At 42.9% G+C, this 27,458-nt stretch overlaps 1 protein-coding gene across 6 annotated transcripts in view; it reads right to left on the bottom strand.

The window, feature by feature from the left end:
- Positions 1-7,443, bottom strand: part of Sfmbt2 (Scm like with four mbt domains 2) — a 201,636-nt gene extending 194,193 nt beyond the window's left edge. For 2 of the 6 annotated variants that reach the window (XR_012442179.1, XM_020182797.2), the window contains exon 1: positions 5,067-5,235. The gene's annotated coding sequence lies outside the window, so the exon portion shown is untranslated. Of the gene's footprint in view, positions 1-1,503; positions 2,468-4,983; positions 5,236-7,374 lie in introns of those variants that run through there. The other 4 variants (XR_012442180.1, XM_074056710.1, XM_074056709.1 and 1 more) reach the window with 4 other exon arrangements.
- Between the last annotated feature and the right edge of the window lie 20,015 nt (positions 7,444-27,458).

Genomic DNA, 27,458 nt, shown 5'->3' with positions numbered 1-27,458 from the left:
GTCAGGACTTGCATTCAAAGATAGGCTAATCTAGTCCAGTGCACATCACTACTGGGGTTACCTGTGAAGGCCACACCTGCTGTGCCTGAATTTCCACTCCCTATACCTGTTCCAGAGTACAAATGGAAACAGGACCTCGGGGGAGTTTATGACACTGAGCAATAACAGCACAGCACTTCTTCATAGCAAACTACAACCCTCCAGCAGCTTTCAGACCTCTTCCCACACAACTGTCACCTTGCGCTGGCAATGTTTTCACTATACTCTAGGAACATGAACCCAAAAGAAGAATCAGTTAGACAGGTCAGCACAGATGTACTGAACCACAGATGTGTTGATGTTTTCCCAGATGGAAGCATGGAGATTACTGAGTGACATTTCAGTCCAATGTCTTTCTTTTATAGACAAGAAGCCTGAGACTCAGAAAGACACGAACTCTAAAAGTTCCAAAAGTGAAAAACAGAAAGAGGAATGTCCATACCTATTATACCAGACCTGGAGGACATTTCTCACAGTGACCCTCTTTGATTCAAATTATTGTTTAAAGAGAGAGAGAGAGAAAAAATTCTTTTACTCTGATAGACTTAAGGGTAGGCCCTGGAAAGTTTGAATTTTTACTGTATGAACTTTTTAGACCCCCCAAAGCATTCTGCATTAAGTAAATCCAATCTCCTGTTCTTAGGCCCAGAGAAACAGTCCCTCAACTAGTCACTCTTCTCAGAGTCCTCTGGAGTCAGGGGCATGCAGAGGAAAGTGAAAAGTGCCACCTCAGCTAGAGTGGACAGAAGAGGGATTAGACGGACATTTAAAATTCTCAGGAAAACCTTAGAATAAAAAAGAAAAAACCAGGAAGGAGTCAGGAACCTAATCTGACCTTTTCTTTTCTTTTCTTTTCTTTTTTAATGTCAAGAATCATGGAGCCGGTCATTTATAACTAGCAAGATCTTTAAAAAAAAAAAAAAAACTTCATAATTTCTTCAAGAATACATGAAAAGAAAGACCTCTCTCTGCAATTACTCTGGTCACTAGTGAAATACATCTCCAGGTGGGAATGCTGGGTACAGGTACCCTAACTGAAAAGAGACAATACTGTCTACAGAGCAACACAGAGCAAAACAGGGTGGGTCCTGCGGTCAGTAAAATCTTTGGTGAAGGCCTGGAGACTCTGGAGTGTGCATACATTTCTTCTGCCCACCTTACAGACAGGCGACTGGGTCTCAGCCACCAGCTAAGATAAAAGATCTGAGTATTTATTTATGGCAGGGAGGAAGCAGAGGGCGTGCAAATTTAATGCTTAGTAGGGAAAAAGTAGCAGCTCTCCTATCTCAAAGGAGCATGGGAAAGTGGCCAATAATTCCTTCTGACCACCAAGGCCTCTCCCCTCCCCCTTCCCTAACTCGCTCAATCTCCTTCCCCGCCCCCACCCCACCCCCAGGAAATGAGGCCAAATTTACGCCTGTTTTTAGTTTTTGGGTTTTTGGTTTGTTTGTTTGTTTCTCAGACCTGGTGTAACCTGGATCCATTCGCTCCGTGGAGAAATGCCAATCGGTTCCCTGGGTGCCTTGACTATGGTGCAATGGTAGAGGGGTTAAGGAGACTGGTTGACAGCGACGATGGATTCGGATCCTGGCGAGGTGGGCTAGGGTGGAAAGCTGTTTTCTACCAGTGGCTGCGCATCCGCGGCGGCTGCACTGCTGGGCGCAGGGGCTGCGCGGCGGGGAGCCCCCAACTCCACACAGCTCCTCCAGGCGCAGGGTGCAAAAGCGCGCGATGCGGGGGAGAGCGAGAACTCGGGCCACCGCACAAGGAGGGAACGAAGGTCGCCTGGCTCTTCCTGGAATCCCTCCCAACTCTAGAATCCCAAAGATCCCAAATATTCCGAAAGCGAAACTGCGAGCAGGTCTCCAGCCGAAGTTTGGGGACGCTCTCGCTGGCTTCTCGGCGTCGTCTAGAGGTTCGTGGACACTGGAAATGCCATCAAAGATGAACACCAGTGTCGGTGGGCATCGCTCCGCACCGCTACCACTAGCGTCCCCCGGGACTTCCCTCGGTTTTTTTTATGCGTAAATGTCCCCAGCCGCTGCAGCACCCCAGGTCCCCCTTGGTGCTGGGGCGGTGGTCGGCTAGGCTCCTGCACCGTCTCAGTTCCTCCCTCTTCTCTCTCTTCCCCACGAGAAAGGCAAACTTGGGCCCCGCGAGAATCCTGTGGAATGATCTCTGTAACTGTCCCTCGTTTCCACGGCACAGCCGGGTGCAAAACCGTGGGTTTCGAGGCGATAGAGTGAATTGTGCCCTTGTCAGCGGCGACGTCAGAAGACGAGGGGAGGGGTCGGAGGCTGAAACTGCACTTTACCAATGCAGAGCCATTTTAGGCTGGTCTCCACCTCGGCGGAGCCCACGGAAGAGCTGTCCTGGGAGGACGCACCCAGGAGCAAGCTGCAAGGCTGGGGACGGGGACGCGCGGCGCGCTCCACCCTAAGGGATGAAACGCCGGTGGGTCCGCGAGGCGCCAATCGCTCAGCCTCGCCGCCCCGGTGGGAGGGAAACCCTGGGGCGGGGTCTCCAATCCACTTGCCCCTTGCACCCGTCCCCCATCCATGACACAGTGCGAGGATACTGGCACCTCCAACAGAGCGGCGTCTAAGTGACCCTAGGGAGCCCCTCTCCCGGCCCCTGCAAATGGCCGGGGACCGCGTTGCTGCGGTAACTATAGCTCTGACCAACACTGTTTTTTTTTTTAACACGTATCATTTAAAAACATGTCCTGGCATTTGATCGCTGCACTGTTGGATTCGACGGCCGGAGAAAGTCCCCGGAACCTGCCCTATCGGGAACCGTGTGCGACCGCCGCGTGGCCCCCGCCCCCCTACCAGGGTCTTTCCCATTGGCACTGCCGCGCGTCCTGGGCTTGGTGGCTGCGTCCTGGACTCGGGCGACCCCTATCGGGGACCCATTCCCGGTTAACCTACATTCCCACATTCTGGGTGGCTTTGCTTCCTCTAAGGTTCCCCTGACGGGCTGATTTTTGTCTCCAAACTTCACTACCAGACCCTTCCAGGTCCCACATGAGGGCCTTTCGCGGGCACACCCCAAGGCTACAGCCCCAATCGCGCGCCGGCCACGGCCTGAGGACGCCCCTCTCGGTAGTAGCCTGGTGGGTGCCCTGTGTGAGCAAGGGACAAAATTTCAACCAGGAACGTGACCCTCCATCCGCCACCTCCCCTAGAGCGCTAAATCCTAAAGTACCCTGGCAACTCTTCACCTTGACCTAGGACGGCTTTTTGGCAGAGGTCCGCCCTCCCCCAACCCCCCAGGTCCTTCCACTTTAGCTGTCCCCATGCCTCGGTCCTGGCCCCCAACCTCCCACCGACACGCGGCGAGAGAAGTAGGAACCCACTACTAAATGCGGCACACACACACAAAATCCCAGTGAGCTACTGTAGCCCGAAGGCACCCAGGTACCTGAACTGTTGGTCTTTTTTAATAAGCACCCCGCTCCACCTATTCCGAGCTTTGCTCGCACAGAATGCAGCACCCAGAGGGTGAGAGCGAGCTCGTCTCCAAGAAAACAGAAATAAATCACTCCCCCTGGCCTCATGTATTTTGCACCACGTGTCATCAGTTTGTCACGTCAAATCGTCGCTGGGTCTGGTTCCGAAACACACACACACATTCGGGGCGGATCTGTTTATCTCCCCACACACACCCCGCAATTGCATACAGGCGTGTGCCCCGAGCCACAGGCACACAGAGCCTTGGATGTCCTAGTCCCGACCCGAGGCACTCCTGCACCCTGTACCTTCTAGTAATGGGTTTGACACACAGACTCTAACCACGGAAAAAACTGGGGCAGCTCGTCCTCTCTCTCTTTTCTCACTTAATTCGCTAAAGCGGCTCCTGGAGTAACCAACGAGAGTCGAAACTAAGGCGTGGCCACCTCGGTTGGGTTTTTTCCCATCACAAAACCTTTATTTTCAGTTTTTAAAAGCCACCTTAGCCCGCCATATTGGAACTGGCACAGTGTCTAAAGACTCCTTCCCCGCTGCTGTAGCGCTTCCAAGAAAATTCAAGTATGGACTGGGCTGTCGACGGGCGTCCGGCCACCGCGAATCAACCACTTTCCACCGCCCAGGCTCCCCCTGCCCCGACTAACCCCCTCCTGCCGCCCCGGGTCAATATCAATAAATACATCTAGTACTTCCTACAGTTGCTTTTGGAGGGTTTCGGCAAGACACACACCCACACATTAAAAAATAAACTCCAGAGCTCGATCGACTTAGTAATTTTGAAAGGAGGTCAGACGAGAGTACACAACAGGAAAGCCCCAAGTGACACGATATTACTTTAAGGGGGGGGGGAAATGAACAAAAAGATCATCCTTGCTAGAGCTTGCTCCAAAACTACTACTGACAATTTCATTTCAGCTGCACAAGCAATTATTTCCAAGGGGGCGATTTCAAACGTCTGTGCAATGTTTGACCCGTTTGCTGGCTTGCAACCACCACCACCACCCCTCAACCATATTCATCCGCCCCCCCCCCTCCACACACACACAAATCACCAAACACACACCAAAAGGAGACCCCAGCGCGGAGAAGACGCGGGAGCGCGGAGTAGGTAGCAGGGGCGGCTGCGCCGCTAAAACCAGTGCACAAACGAGGAAGGTGGGTGGCGGGAGGGAACAGGCTGCAACCAGAAGAGGAGGAGGACACTTTGCAACTCCGGACAGACTCGTGATCGGCTGAGCTTTTGAGAGCCGGGGACTCGGGGGAAGGGGACAGAGGAAACAAAAATGACAACCCAGAGCGCAGAGAGGAGTTTGGGGCTTCCCTCAAGTGCCGTCGCTTTCTTCTCCACCCTTCTTTCTCTTTGGCTCTTCTCCTCTTTCCTTCCAAACCCCCCACCCCCACCCCCACCCCAGGCTTGTTCAGGATTTTTTTTTTCTTTGCTAAGCTGGAAAAAAAAAAAAAAAAAAACACTGACCAGCGCACTCGACCTGCGGGCCAGAGGGTCTGCTCGTGGGCCGTGCTGGGCGCGGGGGGACACTGTCCGGCGCGGAGTCCTACCTGATGAAGTTTGTCCTGCCCTTGGCGTGGACCCTGACCCGGGGTGCAGCGGGAGAGGCTGCGGGCCTCGCTCGCTCGCTTGCCCGCCCTCGCTCACTCGCTCGCTCGCTCGCTATCCGCCGCCTCCCTCGCGCGCGCGCTCGGGTCCTTCAGCTCCCACTACAGCCTCATTCCAATATGGCATCCTCTCTGTGCGCATGCCCGGCAGTCTTTTTTAAGATTTTTTTTTTTTTTTTTCTGTGCAGCGAACTCCTTCAACGACCTTTTCCAGCGCTTGCAAAATGCCTTAAGCCAATTAGCCCGCAGTTAGTGGTCGACTCCTTCCTCTGCCCTCGCCTCGACATCCCCCACACTCCCGGGCACACAGACACCTCCCCACGCCAGCACGGTCCTCGCCATGAGGCCCCTTCGGGCCCCGCTCCCCTCCCTCCTTTCCTTTAGCTCCTTCGGTATACGATCGTCAGAAAGTTCACATCGCAAGCGTTTCCACACGCCCATCTGCACCCACAATTGGACAAACTACATTTCCTCGGCCACTATTCTATTTGCATTCCCTCTGTCGACCAAGTGCACAAACTTGTGCTGTAACCGCCCGAAATCCTTCAAAATAGGGAGAAATTCAATCCCAAGAACCCTGCTCCGCCCGAGCCGCCCCACCCTGCTCTTTAATTGTGCCTTTTTATGGAGATCTGAAAATCTCCTAGCTCTTGAGTAGGGGTCAGGGAGTGATTTTCAAGAGGAACTTGCCACCAGGGGCAAGTAATTAAGTTGGAGGCTGCTGGGGAGATCTGCTAGGGGCCTGGCTGGACGCTGGTGACAAGGCTTGCCAGGCATCTCGTGGGGCACCTGACCAGGACCGGTTCTGACCCAGCAAGAAAAGAATCCCCGCCCGAGCCGGAAAAAAAACATGACCCTCCGCGATCTGCTGGCGTGCACAGGAGGCAGCGCAGCTTGGTGCAAGGCTGGACGTCTGCAGAGTGACGAGCACTTTGTCACGGGCGTGGAGGAGGACACACAGGAACTCCCCAGGCCTTGGACTCAAAGGCTGGGCAGAGCCAGAACGAAATGTCCCTGGTGGAGAAAAGCTGGTGATGGCCCAGGGAGACAAGCCCCATGGCTTTCCAAGAGGGCTTCGCCTTTCTTGGGGAGCAAAGAAAGGGGATATGGTGGTGTGGGGGTGTCCTGTAATCGCCTGGGGAACAGTTGACACGTTTGCTCAAGGTTTTTGCTCTGTTGCCACGGGGTGGGAGAATTACCCCCCCAGAGGCTTCCAGTTCTCTGCCTACCTCCTTCTAACCCCTCTCGTTTTAAAACCACCACCCACCGCGTAACCAGGAGACTTGCCACCCTCTCTGGTCCTGCCATTCCAGATTCTCCTGAAGTGAGGTCCCCTAAGCAGAGGTGAACGCTCTGAAGGGTTGTGGACTGCCGGTGGAGTGAGGGGACCAAGGGTAGACCACCACGCGGGGGGGACAAATTCTGGGTGAGTCCTATCCCCGACGGGGGAGGCCCTAGCTGATGAAGAAGAATCAGGAAGGGACGTGCCCAGAAACGGGCTCCCCTACGACGCGACCCTTTGGAGAGCCCCACCACCAGAAAGATTGACCCAGACCGGAGATTCAGGACCGACATTGGCCCGAGCACGGCCAATTTGGGAAACCACTTTTTCCTTACATTTTGGAGAACACTGTGCGAAGTCTAAAGCCCCTTCCCTGACCTGTGTCTCCTCGATTTAGCACAGAAGCCACCTGAGACCCAAATAAGTGGAGCCGCTCAGTTACTGGCTCTCGCTGCGCCCCACAGTTTAAACTCCTGCCAGACCCTGCCACCCCAACCAGCAACTTCTCTGCAACTCCGGGACACCGCGCCTCAGTCCCGTGGTATCGAGTCCCTGCATACTACCCCTTCCACCAGCACCCCCGAACTCCCTCCTTCTGAACCCCAAGGTGGTTCCAAGTGGCGCCTGATGGATGGACTGCATCTCGGAGAAATCTAGAGTGTGGGCTGCAAACACGCTCCTTGACACTACCCACAAGTCTCAAACACCCAAGTTGCCTCTTTTCACTCCTTCTGCACACAGTGGGGCCGACGGAAAAGGACAGGAGCAGGAGAGAGTGCCACCCTTTGGGAACTTAACTAGGCACCGATCTCGGCGAGTGTGGCTACCATCTAGACATTGCCTGAGCTCGGAGCACATGGCGGCAGGACGGCCGGGAGCTTACATTCCCTCCCACAGCTCCCCAGTGCCCCCGGCCTGTGACAAGGCTACCGTGTGTCCCAGATCCCCCTCCTCGCTCCCTGAGCGTACTTCCGGGCATGAGCGCGGGTTTGGAGAGAGACGATCGAAGCGAGCTTCCACCAGGCACTGCGCGGTCTCCAGCCTTGTTGACCAGTTTTAAGTCACGATCATGCGCAGAATGTTATTTCATCAAAATAAAAACATACAAAAGAACACCTGATCCCAAACTCCAGGACTGTGCACACATTATTTTATCTGATTGCTCCAGGGCGGTTGGTACTAAGCTCCCTATAGTGTGACTTTGTGTTTGGAGCTAGACAATGGTGTGAAATTGTATTTATTTATGTAGTTACCTATCACGATTAAGCAGGAAAATCATGACGCCACAGCACACAATGATTGCATTGTTATCATAAAGAGTCTCAATACTGTCTATCTTGAAATGCCTCAAAGTTCGGTTCCCATCTACTTTTGTGTTGCTTTTGCACGTGACTTTTTGTAGTCCCTTGGGTTTTCTGCCACCTCCCTCCGTTCTCCTTTATCCAAGGACACCAATAAGGCAAATGAAAATTGGTTAGGAGATTCCCTGAGGCAATTAAAGTGGCCCCTTCCTCCCACTCCAATACCTTCCAACTTTCATTTTTATTTCAGAATCAGACACTTAAGGGATATAGGTATCCAGATGTGGGATCCACCCTAAATCAATTAAAGAGGTGGAGGATAAAAAGAAAGAAAACCCAGCATTGTTTGACAAGGATAAAGCACTGCTTAAACTCAAATGCTTTTTCAAAGTAAAGAAGGTATACTGCACTCAAACTCAAATAACATCAGCCATGTAAATTTCATAATTAATGCAAGATTTCTCTCAATATTGTTAACATTTACTGAAAATCTCCCCCAAAATAAGACCTTTGATCACACTAACTAACTATATGTGTTAATGCATTCCTAACTCTGGTTAAGCCATGAGGTTCATCACTTTTACAATGCATTAAAGACATGGTTATTTGCCTCTGGTTGCATTATCATCAGGCTAAGAAAAATGTTCAGTTTGCTCATACCCATTCCATGTGTATCACTTCCCGTTCAGAAAAGGAAATATCCTCAAGATGAGCCATAGTAGAGTCTCTTTTTAATATGAAGACACTAGAGGTACTGGACATAGTAGCTTCACACAAAAGCAGAAGAGGGGGAGGTCAAAACCAAATATTTGAAGAATTTGCGCAATCTTCTCTTTACTGGAAACTTTAAGCCAAAACTTGTTTTCTTTTAGACCACATAGATAGCATTTTTCCATCAACTCCTGAGAGCACCAACAGATCTAGAAACACTCCCTCTCTCATTTTTTCACCCTTTTTCTTTATCCTCTCTCCCTAATTAAAGTACTTGGCCAATGTAACAGGACTCAAATGATCTCAGTCACTGCTTCATCACTAATGATCTGTGTGACCTGTAGAAGTCCAGTGACCTTTTTGACCCCTTTCCCCACACCCCTGGGTAGAATGAAGAGATTGAACTAGTCCGTAAAGTATTTTAAAGACTACAGACTTCTTAGCAATCTGCTGTACCCCAAGGTCACAAATTGCTTTCTATAATAGTCTAGCATTATCTCTGTCAATTTGATGTAGGCAAAGAGTGAACTATGAAGTCACAAAGAGGACAACAAAATCAAGTAAGCCTGACGGGGAAGGTATTGTTTTGGTGACATTTGTCCCTCCTTGGGTTACTATTGCATTTTTGCATTTACCTGTGGGTCTGGGTTTCCTGTAACAGTGACCAGGGCTGAGGTGAGAGTGCCAGTGAGCATCATTTGGGGAAAAGCCTGAGGAAAGATGGTTTGTTGAGATGGTTAAAAAGTTCTTACTGAGTGCACAATAGAGGTGCATAGTGGTGAACAAAACCATAACCACATCATTGAGCACTTTCTTATATGTTTCTAAAAATTCCAAAACTAGTTGTTGCTATTGCTTCTTGTGTAATTTGAAGGAATTACATGCTCTCTTGGCAAAAATAGAAAAAGTAGAACATGTACACTAGAGAGAAACTGCATCATGTTTGTTCTCTACTGGAATATTTACAGAAGAGCTAGCCTGGCTTGCCTGTAGATGTGCTAGCTTTGACTAATGGCTTTTTTTTCTCCACTAAGAGCATCCTGACAAACATCACTCTCAACTCCTGCAGCTCCTAGCTTCATCTGGGTGTACAGTAATACACTTGGGAACCTTACTTAATACTAGGCATAATATTTTGTAGCCTGTAGCCTCTTGGATAGTCCTTTTGAGAGCTGGAGCTCAGAGAGGTTAAATGACAGAGTTCATTAAATGACAGAGTGGCAGAGTACAGGCTGACTCTCTGGTACTTGCTTTTTATTTCTCCACTCTAACAAAGAGAGGAGAAATAAGAAGAGGGGATTTATTTAATGCCTAATTTATACCAGACATTATTTTAGGTATATTTACATATATGATAGCATTCAATAACTTATAGTCTATATTATGTCTAATATTCCATTTAAATGATTAAAAAATGTTTTAAACATATGTTGACACATAAATCTGAATCCTGACCACTGTCACTGAAACATATTGATGTTACATTTTGTTTTGTTTTGTTTTGTTTTTATAGCAGCTCTGGAGGTTGAAATCAGGCTTCAAACTTACTAAGCAGACACTCTACCACTGAGCCACTCTGCCAGTCCTTTTTGCATTGGTAATTTTTACATATGGGTCTCATTTTATGCTGGGGTCAGCCTGGACTGCTATCCCCCTATTTGTGCTTTCCTGAATAGCTGGGATGATAGATATGCATCACCACACCCAGCCATTAGTTGAGATGGGGTCTCACAAATTTTTTGCCTGGCCTGACCTGGAACCTCAATCTTACCAATGTCAGCATCTCAAGTAGCAAGGCTTGAGCACTGAAGCCAGCCCTGTGTCATGTGGGAACAATATTTCCTCTGTGTACATTAACTACCCTGAATTAAGTCACATTTGTCACAGTGCATAGCGGAAAGAGTCCCATTGGACTGATACAAAAAAATAAACTAAGCAACTTAAAACAAGCATCCAAAATTTGGCATCAAAAAGTGATTTCACATATAAACACAGTGGGCAATTTGAATTGCATGCACCACTAATTTAGTTCGGTGCCCAAACACGATGTATAGACTAGATCACTGTTGATACACAGCACAATTCCAGCTATGGTAGCTTCAAAACCCCAACCTATTTGTTTTCACTGTGTAAGTCACTTAAATGATTTTACTACAAAATAAAGAATTATCGTGATCAAAGTAGCGAGTTATTAAATCTACAAAGACTGGCTTTGCAGTGCCATCTACTGGGATCAAACATTGACTTGCTTTTGGATATTTTTAGATAGGTTTTTATTGTTTGTTCTAAATAGAAAGAAATTGGGAATGTAGATATCAGTGATAATGGAAGGATTAGGTCCTTTCTACATTTAATTAGAGCTAATGCCTTGGCAGCTCTGCTTATAAATAAACTGAAATATATTCCGATCAAATCATTCATCCTTTGAATGTTAGACATATAAAGTACTTGCATGTCTCTTTGAAAGTAAAATTGCTTCCATTTTTAAAAAATGAATTCTGCAGACTAGTTTTTAATAGAGTGCTATGATTTTTCTTCTTTAAAGACTGATTTTTTTTTTTTACATTTATAAGTGCCTCTGAAATGGATATTGTTGATAGATTCTTGAAAGTGTTTACTTCCATACCTTGGAGACTCAAAGACTTTTCAAGGTTTCCCAAACCAATTTCTTTAAGAGGTAAATGTTTTAAAAATAGATTTATCATAAAATTAAGTAATGAAAAATAAAAACCAGGGCTGCGTGCCTCATGCATGCCCAGCACCACAAAACAACAATAACAAACATCTCTGTTTACTCATTCAACAAATATTTACTGAGAATTTCCTATGTGTCAAACACTACTCTAGAATCTGAAACACACTGGTCAAAGCAGACAAATTCCTGCGCCATGACACTTGTTTCATGAAGGAAAGATCCAAGATAAATGAATATATAATGTGTCGTGTGGAGGTGAATACAGTGGAAGACAGGAAAGTATAGAAAGTGACAGTGAGAAGGGGAAGAAAGAATGACACTTTATATGGGAGAGGTTCAGGAAGTGACATTTGGACAAAGTGCTTCAGGCAAAGAAAGCAGCAAGTACAAAGGCACTAAGGTTGTCTTGGCTCCATGTGAAAGACAGAATAAATTACATAAAAGTTTGATGATATTTATTTAACTACATAAGCATAAACTGCCAACTTTAAATTCTAAATTAAGCAAGGTGTACAGATGGGAAATCACAATAAAGCAATCAGTTTAAAGGCTTACCATGGGCTGGCAGAGTGGCTCAAGTGGTAGAGCACCTGCCTAGCAAGCCTAACAAGCATGAGACCCTGAGTTTGAAACCCAGTACTGCCAAGAAAAAAGAAGAAAAACAATATACAATATAAAGACTTACCACAAACCCTTCTGTTCTCCAAGGGTTCAAACCCAGTTGTCATGAATTTAATTAGATTCTTAATTGAATAAACTGGTCATCTGGTCTACCATCTTTCCCATATCCCATTCCTTCCCTTCCTCAACTCTGTAAATGGTCATCCAGTCTGTATTTGACACCTCCCACCTCACTCCCTCCAAAGATAGCTGGAGACTCTATCTTGGATGGCTCTGATTCAACACACCCATCCTTACACTGAACTGAAACTGTTGCTCTGGTCTTTAATGGTTGGGTGACTATATGCCAATGGTGAAAGCAGAAGGTCCCCTCTCCCACTTCCTTGTTGGGAATGTGGTCTTCTTTGAGCAAGATTGCAAAAGTTCGGTGATTTTGTGGAGATTCTAGGACCTGTAGTCTTGAAACTGAGTCTTTAGTGGACTTGTGAGTGTACTATCTGGAGTTGAACCCAACCATCATCAGTCTCATTCTGATCTCACCAGCATAAAAACACAAGTACAGGATGGATTCTAAGCCTTGTCCTCATAACAGTGGAATAACTTTTTTTTCAATCTCTTTAAACCAATGGAAAAACAGTAGTTCATTCAACCAAAAAACCTCAATGTTTAAGCACTCTTACAAACTTTCATTCCTTTCATGGTTTGCAATTATGAAGAATCAAAAATCAATTGTTTAGAGATAGCATAAAAAAAGCTATCTGCAGGGCTGGGGTTGTGCTCAAGTTGTAGACCACCTGCCTAGCGTGAAGTCCTCAGTTCAATCCTCAGTACTGCCAAAAAAAAAAAAATCTAGAGAATGTAGTTGCAAAGCACCCGAGTAAACAATATAGTGCAGTTGCTACAGGCAAATTCTTAGACTAGGGAATTAATAACAAGTTATTTACTGCGTGAACATTCTGTGGCAACCCTCCTGCAATGTGTGTTTTCATATTAGCTTATTTAACGCCAAAGCTGTGTGGTGGGCAACGCTACTGTACCCACTTTACAGGTAAAAAAAACTGAGGAGCTAAGAACCTTAAGCAACCTGCCTACCTACAGATGCATAGCTAGGAAGTCCTGGAGGCTGAATTTAGTTCAGGCAGTCTGCTCCAGAGCCTGGCCTTTTCATCCTCAAACCACATTCCCATCGTTTGTGAGGATAGAAATCCTGTAAACCAAACATACCAGACTGGAAGACTGAAGGAATGTGGGTCATTTAGCAATGGAAGAGAAAGCTAAAATGAAAAGGAGGGGCCAGGGACAGTTCATGAAAAACACCGACGTTAATTTTTTAAAAAGTGGGTTGGAAACAGAATCGTATCTGTGGCCCCAATGGAACAAAGTCTGAGTATTAAAAAAGCAAAGAGAATATTTGGAATATGGGGCTAGAACATATTGCATGCACAGACTCTGTGCTAAGTGCTTGACATGCATTTGTCTTAATTAATCTTCATAAAATCCTGTGACGTAATTATTGCTATCAAAGCCATTTACAAATGCAGAAAGTACAACTTGAAGAATGTAAGTCACTGCTTAAGACAGCCAGCTAATGAGTGCCAGAGCTGTTACAGTGTACATCACATACATATTCTAACAGTCATGTTGTTTATGAGCCAGAATAGCTTACATGGACTGAAGTTTGGGCTATGCTAAAGCACTACTAAAAACTGTGGTTGTCCTTTTTCCAAATTCACCAGCAGCCTCCATAGAAAAATTCCCTGGTTGTGTCCATTCCACATCTGCACAGCAGGACCATATTAGAATAATAAGAACATGGACTTGGAAGCCAGGAAGGGTTGTGCCTAAAGCCAGCTGGGCCAGCCTTATTTTCCCTCTCTCTCTTTCTCTTGTCCTTCCTCTTGCCTCTACCATCGGTTTCCCCAGTATAAGCATAGGACTAAGAAGACCTACCCCAGCTGGTCTGCCTTCTTAAAGTTCTCTTTCAAAGAGATAGCCAGAGGCTTAAAAAATATTACCTGCTCCATCTCTGCCAACCCCATCTTTCTGTCTCCTGCTCAAAACACACATCATTCATAAATTTTAGCACAAGTTATAATATCTGTGAATTTACACTTAGTAATTATGTGTTGAGTAATTGAATCAGATTATATTCCAAATTTATTTTCTACATTACTACAGCTTGTACACTATGTGATTCCTGTATCAGATTCCTTCCTTTCTTCCTAGCTTTTCCTATTGTGTTTCCATGTGTTCTTTTTTTTATGCGCCTCTCCTTTTTTTTTTGTAGCCCTTATTTTGGGTGATGGGGGCTTTGGACTCAGGGCTCACACTAGTTTGGCTTTTCCTGTGTTCTTATTCAATAATTTCATCTCCCTGTGTAACATCAAATATTCTAAAACAAGAATGTGAAAAGCAACTGATTCATACCATATTAAAAGGCCTTAAGTTATGTTCTACTCATCAAAAACAAAGCCTTCACATAAACCAATGCTATATTACTTTTGTAAGCCTTAATCTTGGCCGATCCCTAAAGGTATAACTAATGTTAACACTCAATTGGAAAGGCAGATAATGGATAACACTTTGCTAAAGAAGTTATTTTAAATTCACATGAGACAGATGGCCATAGGCTAATCCTGCAGTTCAGAGTAGTGAAAACATGGAAAAGGAATAAAATATGAAATCCCAATGGCGTCCTAAATAGAGTCACCTTTTGTGAAATGGACAAGGCAAGTTCTTACTTTGTAAGATTGAGAGGAACTGGGGACATACAAAACGCACAGGGACTAGTACACAACTATGGCATCAGTGCTTAAAAACCATTTGCTTTTACTCTCCATTTTTTTGTTTAATAATAAGTTTTCAATTCTAGCCCAAATCAAAGTCAAAGAAAAATCTTTATAGAAGAGGTTATTCTGGAATTCAGAAATGGGAGAATCTAATAAAAGTCCCAATGACCAAATTTAATCTTGATTTGTGTGAATCTGGGCAGACAACCTATTTTTGCCTAAGATAGCCCCTGGCAAGTTGTAAGGCGATGCTATTAATCCAAGACTACCTAAGTCATTATCTGCTTTATCCCAATCATTGTTACACCATTTGCTTTCCTATTTGCACTCTTATTTCAAACTGGTTTGGGCTGTTAAAAAGAACAGAGCTACAAAAATTTCAGTATGGCTGACATTTCTTGTGAGTCTTTTGTGGGTGTGTCCTTAACTGCTGAAAAAAAAAGAGGGGGGACTTGTAAAAACCAGGAAATTTCTTGAGAGAAATTATCTTTGATCCACCCTTTATCTTTATCATATTTTCCCCTGATTGTAATTATGTGGAATAAGCCAATATTTTTCAATTTTAAAAATATTACCAGGTGTTTTTTTTAATTCTTTTTGTTCAACTGAGAAAAAACATTTGGCAAATTTTAAAGTAGTGAAAACACAGATCTAAGAACCAAAACGTGAGTCTGATACTTACCACAGTAATTTATTCACAGAGCAGCTCAATGAATGCTTGCAGGATGAGATCCTGGCTTTGACCTTGACCTGAATGTGATCTATTTAGTGACTGTCTCCTTTTCCCTTGTGTTACAGGAGTGTAGTTTATGGTTTGCACACTTTTGGAAAGATTGTATGAAAGTCATTACAGTTCCATGCCTTTTTTAGCTTCTTAGAAGAAAAGAGATAAAGCAGATTTTGGTTTTTGGAAGCAAAATTATTTACACAGCTTCTGAGTGACCTGTAGGTTCCACAAACCCATTGTTTGCACTCTGGGGTTTATTTACTTTGTGTTGTGTCATTCTGGACTGGAGGAGGCATCCTGCTGGGGAAGAAGCCTGCAAATGGGAGGCTAGTTGTGCTTTGCATAAGAAAGCTACTTTTATCAACTAAATGTTAGTGACAATCTGGGGGGACACCGAAGCCTTGATACAGCTCTCCAACGGAAAGAGTGGGAGTGATGTCCACTGAGTCTTTCTCCTTAGCAGCTGTTTCCCAGACTCAAAGGACGCCTCAAACTTGAACCACATTTTTTAGCGGTAAAATAAAATCTTTTATTTTTTCTTACTCTTTTTCTTTTTTTCCTTTTGGAGGCACTGGGCTTGAACTCAGAGTCTCACACTTGCTAGGCTTGCTAGGCAGGCACTCTATCACCTGGGCCATTCCACCAGCCCTGATGTATAATGATTTTTTTCAAGACAGGGTCTCATGAGTTTATTTGCCCGGGCTGGCTTTGAACTGCAATCTACTGATCTCTGCCTCCCTAGTGAGCCACTGGCGCCTGACCCTCTTACTTTATTATTATCATAATTATTATTATCATTAATTGTACAAAATAATGGGTTTCATTATGACATTTTCAGACCTGGATACTATGAACTTTAACCCTCTTCTCTTGTTCTCCTTCTCCTTAGTGGCTTCTACCACAAAATAGTCTCTCTTCTGCTTTCATGTCTCTCTCTCCTTTTTTTTTTTTAATCTAGATGTTGAATATGAGAGAAAAGATGATATTTTTCTCTTTGGCTCTGGCTTATAGTAGCAATGAGATTAAAGCAATAATAAAGTCAAAGAAAAACCCAGGACTAAATCGATTCAGTGCTGAATTATACCAGAACTAACACCAGTGCTCCTCAAACTATTCCATAAACAGAAAGGAGAGGAACACTTCCAAACTCATTCTACAAAATCTGAATTAACCTCTCCCAAAACCAGACAAGGACACACTAAAAAGGAAAACTACAGACCAATTTCTTTTATGAACATAAATGTAAAAATTCCTTTCTTTTTTTGGCAGTACTGAGATTTGAATTCAGGGCCTCACACTTGCTAGGCAAGCACTCCATCACTTGAGCCAATCTCCCAACTCTTTTTGCTTTCAGGTAGAGATTCCACTTTTTACCCAGGCCAACCTCAGACCTCAATTCTCCTACTTCCACCTCCTAAATCATGAGCCACTGTCCCTGGCTTTAGATAAAAAATTCTTAATAAAGTACTTGCAAAACAAATTCAACAAAGACATTAAAAAGATTATAATGTGATCAAGTTGGTTTCATTCCGGGGATGCAAGTATGGTTCAACATATGTAAATCAATAAACGAAGTACAGCACATAAAATCAAGAACAAAAATCATATGATCGTCTCAAGTTGCAGAAAAGGCATTGACAAAGTTCAACATCCTTCATGATAAAATCTCTGAAGAAACCAGGAATAGAAGGAACATACCCTCAACACAATGAAGGTTTTATATATAACAAAACGATAGCCAACATTGTACTGAACAGTGAAAAACTGAGCTGTTCTTAGTCATCTTCAGCCTCAATCCTGGGCTCCATCAGGAGGATACTTGTTAGTGCCCTGGTAGCTTCATTCCAAAGAAATCCTGATTAGAGCATTATAAGAAGCAAGGTGGCCTTTTGGCCAGGTGCACAGAGCAAGACCAAGCAGTTCAGAGGCAAGGGTTTTCCCCTCTTCTAAAACTACAACACATCTGATACCGTGTTTTTCCTAAGTGGCCCACAAGGAGCAACTTCTCACTTACTTTCTCATGGTTTTCACTTATCCTTCAATGCAATGGCCTCTGACAAGAATTTTAATGATAGCAAGGTCGTATGGAGTAAGGGTGGGAAGAAGTAGGAGAGGTGAACTTTGGAATTATCATGGGAGAAATATGCATAGGTATGTTGTTATATTGTTGGAACTTTACTGTCTTCCTTCTCTTGCAAAAGTGTGAGTGGTGGAATTTAGGGGATGGGTGATTTTATGTGTCAATTTGGCTAGACGTTGGTTCCCAGATATTTGGTGAAACACTATTCTGGATGTGTCTGTGAATATGTGTTTTTGAATGGGATTAACATTTAAATAGTGGATTTTGAATAAAGCAAATTGCCCTCCCTAATGTGGGTGGGCCTCTTCCAATCAGCTAAAAGTGTTAGTAGAACAAAAACTGATTTCCCCCAACCAAGAGGGAATTCTGCCAGCTAGAGGCTTGGGACTCAGAGCTGCAGATCTTCCCTGGGTCTCTAGCCCACCAGCCTACTCTGTAGAGTTTGGACTTACCAAGCTTGTATGATCAAGGAGTCTGGAGCAGAGCACTTGCCTAGCATGTACGAGGCCCTGGGTTCCAAACACAGCACCATGAAATGAAATGAAATCAAACTAAATTTAAAAATTTAACATCTTAGAACAGTTCTAAACCAATTCCTTCAAATATGCACGTGTGCACACTTGTGCACATGAATATCCCTCCAACACACACACACACACACACACACACATTATTGATTCAGAGATCCCTGACTACAGGGTGGTTCTAAGGGATACTTGACAAATGTCATTTTCCTCCAATTCTCTTAGGCTATGGACAGTCTCCTGCTGAGTTTCTGTGTTCCTACACCAGGGCTACACTGTTCTATGCTTACTCTCTTTTGCTGTAGAAGGGACCCTGGGAACCAGGCAGGACTAGGCCAGATGGCCTCAAGTTGTCACCACCATAATGGGCCATTCCATGGCCAAGGTTGACATAGACGTATCTGGGGCCAGTGATGCACTAATTCCAGTTGTTTGCTCTGATGGGTCTTCATACTATGTTATAATGCCTTATTATTTTATTATTAGTTATTAATGACAGATAGATATATATGGATTAATATATATTTAGTTGACCAATGTAAACTCACACAGCCATGACAATTACATTCAATAGCAATTTGTGACAATTCTCTCTTTTACTGAGTACATTTAAGTCTGCCTTCAGTAAACAGTATCTGATTGGAGAGATACTACAGAATGATTTTGGCCCTACCTTCAAAATATGCTTTGAGTTTGACCTCTTGACACTGCTCCTCCTTGGACCAAACCACAAGCACCATGAGACTCTGGGAGATCTAGGGCAGCATGTCTTAACTGAATGCTTTAGAAAAAAGTGCATCAGATCATATCATCTGGGCCCAAACTCTCCACGAGTTTCCCATCCCACTCAGGTCAGCCCCAAAGTCTTCAGTATAGTCTGTCTTCATCCCTTACAGTGGCCGCCTTGTCTACTGAGCTCCCTTCTGCTCAGGCCACTCCAGTCATTTGGACAGGCTTACTGCACTCAGGTCTCAGGGCCCTTGCATGGGCTGTTTTGTCTGCCTGGAATACTCTTGCTCAAATATTAGACTACTGTTTCCTTTATTTTCTTCAGGTTTCTGCTTTTCTGACTACTGTACTTTCCCTTTTTCTTTTTGCAGATCTGGGCTTTGGACTCAGGGCCTCACACTTCGTAGGCACTCTACCACTTGAAGCACACCCCCAGCCCTGTTCTATTTTCAAACACACTGCCCCCACAGTTCTTTCTTGTGCTGTAGTTTTCTGCACAGTATTTATCATTATTCATATCATATTGTTATTTTCTTCACTTCAATGGCACTGTTAAGAGTAGGGGCTTGGTCTTCTTTATAGATGTATCCCCAGCTCCTAGAACACAGTCTGGCATACAGTAGGCGCTCAATCAATGTTTGTTGAATAAAAGAAGTGCCTGAACACAGTATCTCTCTGAATAAGGCCACATGAGCATGTTTTACATTTATTATAGAGGACATGGAACCAGCACTTGCCTCCAAAGCAGGAACATATCATTGTAACCCACCTTCCAAAGACTTGAGTGAGGAGAAGGTGTTTATTCCAGTGCTAAATACTGTATAGTGGTACATGGAAAATTAAGAGACACCCTGCAACTGAGCACTTGACCTTATGAAAACACCACCCCCATTTGTTTGATCCTTGCCTTTGATCCCAAAAAAGCATTTGAGGCTAAACCTGCAAAGTATTTTCTTTTCTCCCTTGAAGCTTCCACACTTCCAAGAAAAAAGTCTTGAAAGCTCTTTTTACTCACCAACATTTTCTTTTTAAAAACAGATTTCTAAGTAGATTGCAGGCACTCTCTGAGCCAGTACTTTCTGATTATAATACCCCATTTACACACCAGGCCTTGTAGAGAACAGATCCCTTAAAAGCCTTCTGGCTCCCTTACATATGCAGGAGGCTGACAGAGGTGGGGTGGCTGTTGGGTGCTAGCTAAAGTCTTCTCAGTAACTGCTCTGTTAGAGTAACTAAGAGTAACTGCTCTGTTAGAGGCCACAGCTCAGCAGCAGGAGACATTTTTGTCACTTGTCACCTGTTGCAACAGTCAATTAAAGCAAGATCTTAAATGAAAAACTTGACGACCAAGAAATTGGCTCCCATTCAATTGAGTATTAATCAGGATGTCAGTATATGTCTTAATATTGTCCCAGGGCAAGCTGGATTCCTTCTCCTATTTTGAGGGTAAGCAAAACCACAATGAACCTGTGGCAGTGATCGCCCCAAGGATAACTTAAATACATTAGCAAAATGTAATAATGCAAACTTCTGTGCTAGCTGATCTCTCGTTTGGCTTTACTGATGTGCATTAAGTGGCACATGGAAGGGTTCCATCATGATTTCTCCATGTTTGCACATGATGTAGGCCGATCATACCTCCCCATCTATTTAAGCTCTAGTCTTTAGTAGCTCTACATGCTTATAACCTGGACGTATGTGACAAAATGCGAATAACACTGAACCGCAACTTAGGCTCACATTCTACATCCTGTGCTGTCTTTCTCCAGCTTTACGATTTGAATGAGTGGCTTGACCTTTTTCAGTCTTTCTAAAAGAGAGGAAAAGCCATAGAAGAGGACTGAGATAGAAAGGAGAAAAATGAAGGGGAGGAACCAATTTAGGATACAATATATATATACATGGAACTGTCATAATGAAACTCTGTATAAATAACTTAAAACAAAAATGTCTGTCTTTTTTTCCTAAAAAATGGAGGACAGGAAGGTAAAACAGGCTCTGTCTTGGGGTTGGTTTCCAGGGGACAGGGGTAAAGGAGGGTGAATATGGTGGCACTGTTAGGTACTCATTAATGAAAATGGAAAAACGAGACTTGTCGAAGTTGTTCTAAGAAAGGGGGGGAAGGGGGGATAAAGGAGAATGATAGAGGGGGTGAATTAACTAAGATATATTGCAAGCCCTTTTGTAAATGTCACATTTTATTTAAAAAGTAAAATGAAATGATAATAAAAAAAAAAGAAAGAGAAAAAAACTAAACCAGTAGACTTTAGAAATCTATTCTCCCTTTCTCTCCTATCTGTGCAAGGTGCTATCTAGGCTTAGCCACCTAAAGCAGTGCTCTGATCCCCTTCAATTCAGCCCTCTCAGCATTAAACAAACATGAGTTACATCAACATGTGTGGGCGATGAGTCCATTGGTCACCACTCTAAGGCTGCTTCAAAGTTACGACAAGGGAGTTCCTTTTGGAGAGCAGAGAAACAAAACTGAAATCCAACCAGGCACCTCAGTCACAATCTATTGCCAAGACCCGGCTTCATCCTTTCCATTTCCCCACCTGGCACACTAAGGACATGACAAGCCCCTGCCCCTTCCAGAAAAAGTGATTCTACTTTTGTTTCCACAGATACACCACAATGCACTTCTCTTCTCAGGACAAATGGCCCATTTCTTTACTCTTTTAAATCTATGCATGCATAGCTTTGCCCAGCCATTGAACTTCTAGATGTCTAATCAAAGCAAATATGACAATTACATAAATAACTATTCATCACAGAAATGCTGAAACCCTTATCTATAGGGAGCTGATTAAATCAACTAAGGTACACAAAGACAATAGGATATGTTATAAATTAAAATTTATGCTCTAGATTTAATTTTCCACATGAAAGGTATTTTTAAAACATTGTGTATATGGTGATCTCATTTTTGTAAAAATATATTTATATATGCCTGGAATCATAGACTCTGTTAGAATCTGTAAATATGCTACATGCATAGTAGTTTGTACTTTATAACTTCATATTTTTTTATTTTCTATTCTGTGCAACGTACATTACAACATGCATCTTAATTTTTAAAATATTCACTTTAATAGATGATGCTTACATATGATTAAAAATTTAAAGGATACCAAAGATTAAACAATAATAATTAAGGCTCCATTCCCCCGCCATTCTCTCCAGAAAGCAATCATCATTTCCTATCTTCCCTAATCTCCCCGAGATAGTTTCTGCTTTCCCATTATTACTTTTATAATCAGAAAACAATAACACTAGTTCTATTTTGAAAAAAATAACTTTAGGATGATTAAAATGAAGTCTGTAGGTGTTAGATGAAATATAGGAATGGAAGGGGTAATAGATCTACTTGGATTTCTTCATTGTTTTGCCACAGAGTAGTGAACAGAAATATCTAGCATATTACTCACCTCTTTATTATTTCACACTTACTTAAATACATCTTTTTCTCCCCCGCCATGTTTTTTTTTTTTTTTTTGAGATAGGGTCTCACTGTGTAGCCCAGATTGGCCTTGAACTTATACTTCTCCTGCCTCAGCCTCCTGTGTGCTAGGATTAAAGTTTATGCCACTACACCCAATTAGACTGTACATTTTTGGGGAGCGGAATTATTGCCACACAATTTTGTGTCTCCCACAGTGTCTACATGCAATACAATAAATTAATGAAAACATTTTATTTTCTAGTATTTATAATTAATCAAGATTTATACTGGGGATTTTCATGATTTTTAAACAATAGTTGGCATACAATATGCAGAAAAATTTATATTTGCTTCATAGATAAAAAAGTGAATAAGGTCTAAAACAAGATTTAACAGTTGAATCTTATTTTTTTGGAGGTACTAGCATTTGAACTCAGGACCCATGATCTACCACTTGAGCCACACCCCTAGTCCTTTTTGCTTTTAGTTGTTCAGAGAGTCTCCAATTTTGCAAGACCATGATCAGACGGTGATGCTCCTACATCTGCCTGCCAAGTAGCTGAGATTATGGATATGACCCACCACTCCTGGCAACATTGTATCTTGAGCAGAAAGATTAGCAAATATTTATATTATCCTTGCTGTGCACCAAGTGTGTTTCCCATTAATTAACCATAGTGACCCCACTTAACTCTCTTCAAAAATTCTCTTTTCTATAGATAAAGAAACTACAGCATGGAAAGAACAAGTAACAACCAAAATCATCACATGGGGTAGAGGCCTGGGTCGGTCTCCAGACCAGGCAGCCTCACTCCAGGGCTAATCTTGTGTGTTAGTGAGCCGGGCATTTCAACTGAGCAGCTGAAGTATTTTATAGCAGATAAGTAAACATAAACCCAGCACTTCAACAAGGCACGGAACATGATTGTTGTGGTTGCATCTAAGATAATTACATAAACATCACCACAGACCTGCTCCAAATGTCAGCTCTCCCAGCCGTCCAGACATCTACACCCCTCACCTGAACACTGTAAGAGCACTCATTCACCAATGACAAACTACAGTCCAGGAAACCACAAGGAAATGTAGTGAATATTTGTCATTTAATGGGGTGTTAATTGGGTACTCAAAGACCTTTAAAAGAATTCATAGGGACTGTGGTGGAGAATGAAGTCATCCCATAAATGCCTGGTCTGTAGTCTCTGACTGCTGTGAGTTGAATTCATTTTCTTCCAAGCTTGTGGTTTTGATTAAAACTTGAGTACGCTCAGCATCTGATAGACATTCTGAAGAGACACCCACTATAAACAAATTTAAGTAAAGCATAAGGTGGGCCTTTCTCAAGGTGATGAGAGAAGGCAAGATTAGAAGAACTGACCTGGTCCCCATGAACAATTCAAGCAACAAGTGATGAAAACAGGCATCTTTGGCCCCTCTGAAGAGGTACCTACCTCACAGAGGTGACAGGGAAGGTGTGCATTGCAACCACCCAAAATGTGGTCCTCCCACCAGCACCACGGGCATCCCTTGGAGCTGGTTAGAAATACTAACTTTTAAGTCCACCCTAGAAATCCAAAACAAGCTCCTCAGATGGCTCAAATGCAAGTTAGGGTTTGGGAAATGCCGACCTAGTTTAAGCCCCTTATTTTACAGGTGAGAAAACTAAGTGTTATGAAGGAGGCAAGCCACATGGCTAATCTCCTACAGACAGGACTAAAATCTAAATGGGAGACTATAAATGGACTGGTATTGTATCGTTTTACACTTTGGACTGTACACTGATGGCTATGTGTGTTAACCTTGTGTCTATCAGTGGGAGTGACAGTGATGCTGAAGTAGGGAGTAACTTCAGTTTCGATGTAACCAGTTAAATCTGTAATTAACACTGGCCCTACCCGGCCTGATCCCTACCAACTGTATTTCTTGGGCAAAATGTATATTCCCATAGTAAAGGTAATTTTCCTAACATCAGTTTTGTTTTTTTTCCCAGTCCTCAGGTGCAACTGCAAAAAAAATTTTTTAGGCTGTCTTCTCCATGATATGATAATTATTGTCGTGTTTAAAATGTAATCCTCTTCTAAAAATATAAATGTTAAATGCAACATCTTAGCTGAACACTATGATTATCCATCATTTCAATTTCTCAATTGATTTTCCAAACAGTTTCAAATCAGCTAGGTATTTATTAGAAGACTTTTTTTTTCTTTTTTCCTTTTGGAAAAAATGAATCATTTATATTTCCATCAATCGGAGAGATCAAGCAATTATAACTTATTTAATGATGCCAATTCTAAAGTCATGTGAAGAACTAATGATTAATTAGTATTTAGAAATAGATTGGAAATGGAATGATCAAAGCATATTATATGCATGTGTGGAAATATCACAATGAAACCTTGTCCATTATACAGTTAATATACACTAGTAAAAAATAAACAGTAGACTGAAAATGGAAAGAGTTCCCTGAATGCTTGGTGATAGTAGTCATATATAATAGTCAGTCAAAGCCGAAGTTTTTAAAAATCATGGCTGGCATCTAAGACTAATAGCCTGAATTCAATACCCAGATTGTATATGAGAATCCTGGTTAATTTGCCCGTAGTGTGTAACTGCACTCATCTCTTTCTCAGCACATTTCTTTCTGTGCAAAAGATTTGACTGGTATTTTTTGAGCTTTGACTGTGTACCTAGCACTTTCAATCACATTCTTACACAGATTGCTCACACAGCATGTACCTCTTGAATTGACCATGAATTTCAAGCTTCTAAAATTGATGCTCCTTATCCAGGATTTATTTCAGAGAAACTTTGTTTCTTGCTCAAATGATTTATTATTTGAGAGTTCCAAGCTTCCTGTGATCAGTACTACTGGAGGAAAATGGCAAACCAGAGTCATTTCCAGGTCCACATGGACCCCCCTGGTCTCCCTTGTTGGTCACTATGCCATCTACATAAAGAGGACGTGTTGACACCATGTAGGAAATGAGCATCAGAGCTGGAATTACCTCCCAGCAGCAGAACTTGGGTCCTCTTCAGAAGAAAACAAAACAAAACCCTTTGGCTTTGGTTATTCCTTTTGACTGTGTGTTGTGTGATATTGCACAATACTTCAAGAAAAGTTGATGTTTTCTACACAAAGGAGAAAACATCATTTCTATGTGTATTCATAGAAATGCCATGTCATTTTGTGACCAAGAGTCACCAAGCACAGTGACTTGGTACATTTAAACCAAAGTTTTTCTGTAGGATATAGAATGTTCTGGTAGTAGCATAGAGGGAGCGGGTGATGGAAGGAGGTATTCAACATACATTCCTCAATGTCCTGGCTATTGGAATCTGTAAGGGAGGCTGGAACAGGGTTGTCTGACTGGATAATTATCAGTTATCACATATAGAAGAGGCATCAGCAACACCAGCAAAACCCAAGTCATGAAAAAGTTGGGGGGATTACCAGAGGCCTTATATTTTAGGTTTTGACTTAACCTATCTTATTTCATTTAGGTTTCAGGATGACATCCGATTCAGAGTTTTTACACTATGGGTCTTGGGAGGCTTGCTGATAACATGGGACCTAAATCTGTGGAGGCTTCATTGAACTCCTTTTTCAGTATTTATTTTGTCACGGTATTACAGTATGTCTGCTGATACATGTCTTTCTGAAGATAATTCTGTTCCTCTGGTATTTTTTTGTTGTTTTCAAGAACTTCCACAGTGTTTAAAATCTCCACTTTTTGCTCTTTTTATCTCACAAGTCTTGCCCCTTTCCCTCAGGAAGAGTTCTTTCATAAGGAGATTTTAAAGTTCTTTACAGATGTTAGCTAATTTTCTCATTAGGAAATGTTTCTCTCTATTTTGCATCTTTGGGAAACTGAGGCAAAAAACCGTGTGACATGTCAAAGTCACGTGAAAAATCGGCATCAAGCTTGAATTATTACCCAGCACAAAGCATTCTCAGTGTTCTCTTCAGAAAGAAATTGTATTGTGTTAGAAATAAAGTCAGTGGTGGCCCGTTTTCAAGGCATTTGACCCTGGCTTGCGGATATTGGGGGAGGGACAACTGATAAGGAAGCTTAAACTGGGAGGGGTAAATCATGATAGAGTAAGGGAATGGGAAAACACTGTGTACATGCCAGAAGGCACATATCACATGGAGACCTTCCCACCACAAAGGAGGCAGACACCACCTAAAACTTGCCTCTAAAATTTAACCAATCCCAAGAGGCGTATTTTAAATAACCCAATAGGAAATCTAGGCCCCTGAGTGGGAAAAGAATGTACACCCAATACTGAGCCAATGAGGAACAGGGGAAGGGACTTGAGCACTAGACAATATTATGCTTATTGCAACTGCTTCCGGTGTCCCTGCTCCACCAGGCAGCCGATCTTGCAAGACTACCAGTAAGCTTTTGCTATACTCCACATGTCTCTGAGTCCATTCTTTGAGTTTGGACAGGGAAGTATATTTCTCACATATTCTGAACCTGAGATTAATGATGGCCAAAAAAATCAGATCAAGGAGAGACTTGTGTAATTTCCCTTCACTGAGTATAAACTTGAAGAACAACTTATTCTTAATGAAGATTTAACCACTAAGACATAGTAAAATTCATACTGCCAAGATTTTATTACCATATACATAACCACACACAGCAGGACTTTTATTATCCTTCTATGAAGTGTTATTTGAAATCATTAAAACTAAATTGCACCTGTCAAAATAAATCAACCAATACATTTAGTGATTCTGAATCTATGACTTTTTATCTTTTCTGTAGATTCATTAATTCTTAATACTTCTCCCATCACTATTGCTTAATTTCCAAGGACTCCTGTCCCATAAAAATCATGTCTTAAAACAAAATTGGATATTTAATGCATGATTCTGTCTTTAGACTCATCCAGGCTAAGCTTTGTCACACTGTGAGCTTCTAGAGCTGCTGCTCTATGGTTTTCTCTCCTATAAAATGTTTTTACAATCCAACTGACAAATCTTGGCTGTTGCCTTTATGTCTGTGTGTGACTTTACATGCTTCTGACTAACAATGGAGTTTCCTGATGCTGTCAGAATAAGTAAGTTATTAAATGCTTTGCTAGAAATGACTGTTTTAAAAAGAGAGATTAAGTAAACAAGCCATTCCTGCTGGTAAGATAATTGATTATGTTGTTGACTATTTAATATTATGGTTAGCCAGAACTCCCCAAGGACATCTTATTACATTAGCATAAACAAAGAGAGAACTGCAGTATTCCATGAGGGAAGCCCATGAAGAGAGAAAAAGGAAGCAGATATTGGTGTCTGAAAAAAAGAAGAGAGCACAATGCTTTTCTTGTTGAAGTAACTAACTGATGGCATGGAAACACATACCCTGAATGGACTGTTACCAGTTTATCAGTGCTACATTTCAAAATGGACCCAAGTGTTTGATAAATAATC

This window comes from Castor canadensis, chromosome 15, assembly GCF_047511655.1.
Source record: "Castor canadensis chromosome 15, mCasCan1.hap1v2, whole genome shotgun sequence".
In the NCBI taxonomy this organism is placed as follows: domain Eukaryota; kingdom Metazoa; phylum Chordata; class Mammalia; order Rodentia; family Castoridae; genus Castor; species Castor canadensis.
The sequence above is the reverse complement of the archived record's forward strand: the minus strand, read 5'-3'. Positions and strand labels throughout refer to the sequence as shown.